This window comes from Tupaia chinensis, unplaced genomic scaffold (assembly GCF_000334495.1).
Source record: "Tupaia chinensis unplaced genomic scaffold, TupChi_1.0 Scaffold000195_1, whole genome shotgun sequence".
Classification (NCBI taxonomy): domain Eukaryota; kingdom Metazoa; phylum Chordata; class Mammalia; order Scandentia; family Tupaiidae; genus Tupaia; species Tupaia belangeri.
The window spans coordinates 599,293-604,784 of record NW_006159670.1 but is presented as its reverse complement, the minus strand read 5'-3'; positions in this window follow the sequence as shown (position 1 = coordinate 604,784).

Here is a 5,492-nt window from a genome sequence, read left to right as displayed (position 1 = left end):
GCCATTTACCTGATTTTTTCTTAATTACAAAAATAGGGGTATTCCATGGTGAAGTGCTGTCGACAATGTGTCCTGCCTCAAATTGTTCCTGTACTAACATTTGGGCAGCTTGAAGTTTTTCAGAAGTAAGAGGCCATTGATCAACCCACACGGGCACATCATCTTTCCAGGAGATTTTATCAGCGTGGGGTACAGGAATGTCAATGGCCGCTAGGATAAATTTCCCAGTCCTGTCCTATTAAATTTAGGGTTTGGTATCAAGGGATGGATGATACCTGACTCATTTTTCCCTAAGCCTTTTCCTGGTGTATAACCCTGTGTTAACATTTGTGCAGTAATTGTATTGGAAGGGCTGAACATGATGAGACTCATTTGTGATAACAAATCTTTACCCCAAAGGTTTATGGGGAGACCTTCTATAATAAAGGGTTGGATGGTTCCTTAGTTTCCCTCTCTGTCTGTCCACTGTAATACTTTAGTGTTCCTTTCTGGATTCTGGCTTTGATCAATGCTTTTTAGGTGGGTAAGGGTTGGTGTTAGGGGCCAAGTTTGGGGCCAGTTATCTTTTCTGAGAATGGTAACATTGGCTCCGGTGTCAACAAGTCCAGAAAACTGTTTACCATCTAACCATAAAGTAAGCATTGGTTTCTTTGGGGAAATTTGTTGGACCCAATAAGCATCTGAGGAACCAAAACATTTTTCACCTTGTGAGGAGGTTTAGATGTTATTTTGGAAAGCAGTTGAAGGAGTAAGAGTTGAGCTATGCGCTTTCCAGCTGTAATAGTTGTGATTAAATTTGGAGAGGAAGCCATAATTTTTATTTCTCCCTCATAGTCATTATCTATTACTCCTGGAAAGATTTGAAGTCCCTCCATAGTGGTACTACTATGACCCATGAGTATTGCAAAGGTGTTTGGAGGTAAAGGGTCAAAGATTCTGGTAGGCAAGGCCTGTACCCCCATCTCGGGAGTTAATACTGTGTGGGTGGTGGAACAGAGGTCCAGTCCTGTGCTTCCTGGAGTTGCTCTGGAGAGGTCTGAAGTGGATTGTTTGTTGGAACAGTTCGCATCGCCCAAAAACTTGTTTGGGTCTGGGGGCCTGGAGCTGGCCCCTGTTTCTGTTTCCCTGAGAGTAAATGAGTAGTCTGCCATGGATATCTGTTTTGGACCTGCACTCGTTGGCAGGATGACATCCCCTCTGGCACTTACTGCATAACTCAAGGGGTTGATTCTGTCTCTGATTTTTAATATTTTTTGTTTTACATTGTTTTGCCATATGTCCTGGGCGACCGCATTTAAAACAATCACCTCGATTATTGTGGTCAAGGAATTGGCAGACGGTGTACCCTTGAAGGGCAGCGGCCATGGCCAATCCTTGTTGGTATGCTGATCCGATCTCTGAACACAGACGTATGTACCCTGTCAGGTCTGTCTTTTTTCTGTGCAGTCTAATGACCGCCTGACATTGTTTTACATTGTTTTGCCATATGTCCTGGGCGACCGCATTTAAAACAATCACCTCGATTATTGTGGTCAAGGAATTGGCAGACGGTGTACCCTTGAAGGGCAGCGGCCATGGCCAATCCTTGTTGGTATGCTGATCCGATCTCTGAACACAGACGTATGTACCCTGTCAGGTCTGTCTTTTTTCTGTGCAGTCTAATGACCGCCTGACATGAAGCGTTAGCATTTTCATATGCCAGTTGTTTTACAAAGTCTGTACTTGCATCAGCATTACTGAATATTTTTTCTGATGTGGTAATTAACCAATGTACAAAGTCAGAAAAAGGTTCATCAGGCTCTTGACTAATGTTAGTAAGGGAGGTGCTCAAATCTCCTTTGGCAGGGAGTTTTTCCCAGGCCTTTATGCCTGCTGTGTGAAATTGTGAAAAGAGCCCTGGGTCATACTGCATTTGATTTTCATTGTGTGCATAGTTTCCTTCTCCTATTAACATAGGCCATCCAGCCATTATGTTGGGGCGTGCCGGGGGGCGGTTCCCCTAAAAGCCTCTACATATTCTGATTTCCAAAGCAGGTAGTCTCCTCTTGAAAGTGTAGCTCGGGCTAATGTTTGCCAATCAGACGGTGTGAGCCAGCCCTCAGTGATAGCTTCAACTATAGCTAAAGTATACGGAGCAGAAGCTCTGTATTGGGCGGCTGCCGCCTTAATTTCTTTTACCATTTTAAAGTCAAACCCGCTGTGACGGTGCCAAACCTGTCCTTGGGGATCTGTAGTTTCCGTAACAGGGAATGTCTCAAAGTCTGTCATATGTGATCCCTCAACTAGTTTTGTTTCTTTGTCTGTATTGGTTTTTAGTTTCTCTAATTGTGATATTAGTTCCCGGTGTTCTTTTTCTAATCGAATTTGTTCTTTTAATCGCTTTATTTCATTATTTTTTGTTTTGTGTCAATAAGAGTCAGTGCTGAGGCGGTAGTGTTATAAGGTGGCAGCCGTTTTTTGAAGGGCGATCATTCGAAGTTATTATATTTGTCAGCCTCTGCCTCTAGGATTTCCTCCTCTGAACTAGTTGATTACTCGTTTTTCTTTGTCTCTTGTAGAGCCTTAAGGTTGTTTTTCTTTTTTAGTTTTTTGTATTTTTGGGGTTTTGTCTTGCCTTCGGGGCTTTTAATTTCTTTCTCACTATCTAGGGAAATAAGATCCTCTCCCTGTTCTTTTTCAATTTTAGAATCCTTGGTTAGATCGACCATAGTGGTAAGGGCTTCTTTTAAGCCCTGAATGAATAGTTAGTGCTGACTAAGCTCTTGTCCCATTATTACCCTTATTACTTATGAGTAAGCAACTTTTGTTACTTACCGGGACGATTCTCTGCCGTCCTCCTCTGTGGCCTTTCTCGGGACAATTCTCTGCCATCCCCTTCTGGACGGTTCTCTGCCATCCCTTCTGGATGATTCTCTGCCGTCCTTTCTTGGGACAGTTCTCTGCTGTCCCCTTCTGGACGGTTCTCTGCCATACCCTTCTGGATGATTCTCTGCTGTCCTTTCTCGGGACGGTTCTCTGCCGTCCCCTTCTCGGGTGCTCTTCACTGGATCCTTCATACTCAGGTCCCTGTTCAGGCACCATGTGTCCCAACCCAGGGGACAGTCGAACTGGTTTCCTGATGGAAGGAGTGAGAAATGGGACGAACTGTGCAGTGTTACAACTCTTCGGGGTCGTCCATTTATTGTGGGCAGCATGGAGACGACACAGTGTCATAGCTCTTCAGGGTCGTCCAGAGACGATGCAGTGTCACAGCTCTTCAGGGTCATCTGGAGACGAGACGACACAGTTCTTCAGGGTCATCTGGCGATTGTGAGCCAGGGATCGTGGTTATATACATGTTGGTGGGCAGTGATTGGTTAAAGGTGGGTTATGATTGGTTGCTTTTGTGGACCAATCATAAGGTGCCGGATATGCAAATCTGAGGGATTCTAAGCTCACTGATTTGCTATGGGAAGTGGCCAATCAGAGTATGATTTTGAAGGTGAAGTTTTGAAGGGGAGCCAATCATGGCCTTTGTCATTGTGTAATTATTTGTTCTCTGAGAAACCAGTGATATTCGCTGGTGCACAGTCTCCCATAGAGGTGATTGGGTCCTACATGGTTGACTGCATGGTTTGAGCCCTAGACTGAGGATCACACTGGGCACATGAGCATGAATGCCCAGAATCCCAAGAGGTGATGGAGGAGAGGGGGACTGCGGCAAGGCCAAGTGGGAGGCTGCGTGCCAGTGAATATCACTGGTTTCTCAGAAAGCAAACAATTACACAATGCCAAAGGCCACAATTGGTTCCCTTCAAAAAACCTGACCTTCGAAACCATACTCTGATTTGCCACTTCCCATAGCAAATCGGTGAGCTTAGAATCCCTCAGATTTGCACAATCTGGCACCTCATGATTGGTCCACAGAAGCAACCAATCATAACCCACATTTTACAATCCTTCAGTCAACTAATCACTGCCCACCAGCATGTATATAACCACGACCCCTGGCCCACAATCTCCAGACAACCCTGAAGACCCTGAAGAGTTGTAGTACCATCATCTCCAGACAACCCGGATGACCCTGAAGAACTGTGACACCGTGGCGTCTCCGGACGACCCTGAAGAGCTGTGACACCTTGTCGTCTTCGGACGACCCTGAAGAGCTGTGACACCGCTTTGTCTCCAGACGACCCTGAGGGGCTGTGGCTCTGTGTCGTCTCTGTGCTGTCCACAATAAATGGATGATCCTGACTCTGCATTGTCTCCATGTTGTAACATTGCACTGCTCATCCTGGCTCTCACTCCTTCCCTCAGGAAACCTGTTCGACTATCCCCTCGGGTTGGGACATGTGGCACCTGAACAAGGGACCTGAGTATGAAGGAGCCAGTGAAGAGCACCAGAGAAAGGACAGCAGAGAATTGTCCAGGAGGGGACGGCAGAGAATTGTCCTGAGAAAGGATGGCAGAGAATCATCCAGGAGGGGACGGCAGAGAATCGTCCCAGTGAGTAACAAAGGTTGCTTACTTATAAGTAATAAGGGCAATAATGGGACAAGTAATAAGGGTAATAATGGGACAAGAGCTTAGTCAGCATGAACAAGAGCTTAGTCAGCATGAACAAGAGCTTAGTCAGCATGAACAAGAGCTTAGTCAGCATGAACAAGAGCTTAGTCAGCATGAACAAGAGCTTAGTCAGCATGAACAAGAGCTTAGTCAGCATGAACAAGAGCTTAGTCAGCATGAACAAGAGCTTAGTCAGCATGAACAAGAGCTTAGTCAGCACGAATTATTTGTTCAGGGCTTGAAAGAAGCCCTCAAGACACAGGGAGTTAAGATTAAGATTAAGCAGTTGCTCTCCTTTTTTGATTTCTTAAAGAAGTTTGTCCATGGTTCCCTCAAGAAGGAACCATAGATGAGAAAAGCTGGAAAAGAGTAAGGGACGCTTTAAAAGATTATTATACCACATTCGGCCCAGAAAAAGTTCCTGTGACTACTTTTTTGTACTGGAACTTAATAGACGAAATTCTCAGGCTCCGCCCCAGTGACCCAAAAATTGCCGCTATGGTCACTAAGGGAGAGCAGATCATGCAAAATGATCAACTCCAGAAAGAGGCTATGGCCACCTCAGATCTAACCAATAATTCTAAAACATGAAAAAAGAAAAACAACCTTAAGGCTCTACAAGAGACAAAGAAAAACAAGTCATCGACTAGTTCAGAGGAGGAAATCCTAGAGACCGAGGCTGACAAATATAATAACCTCCAATGGCCGCCCTTCAAAAAACAACCACCACCCTATAACACTACTGCCTCAGCACTGCCTCTTATTGACCCCAAAAAAAATAATAATTAATAAAATAAAACAATTAAAAGAACAAATTTGATTAGAAAAAGAACACCAGGAACTAATACTTTGGAACCAAGCAGCAGGACTTTTAGCTGCTTGTTTTATTGCAATTGTACCAGTTTCTATATCTTGGCCAGTAGCTGGATTCTCTGATAATTAAGGCA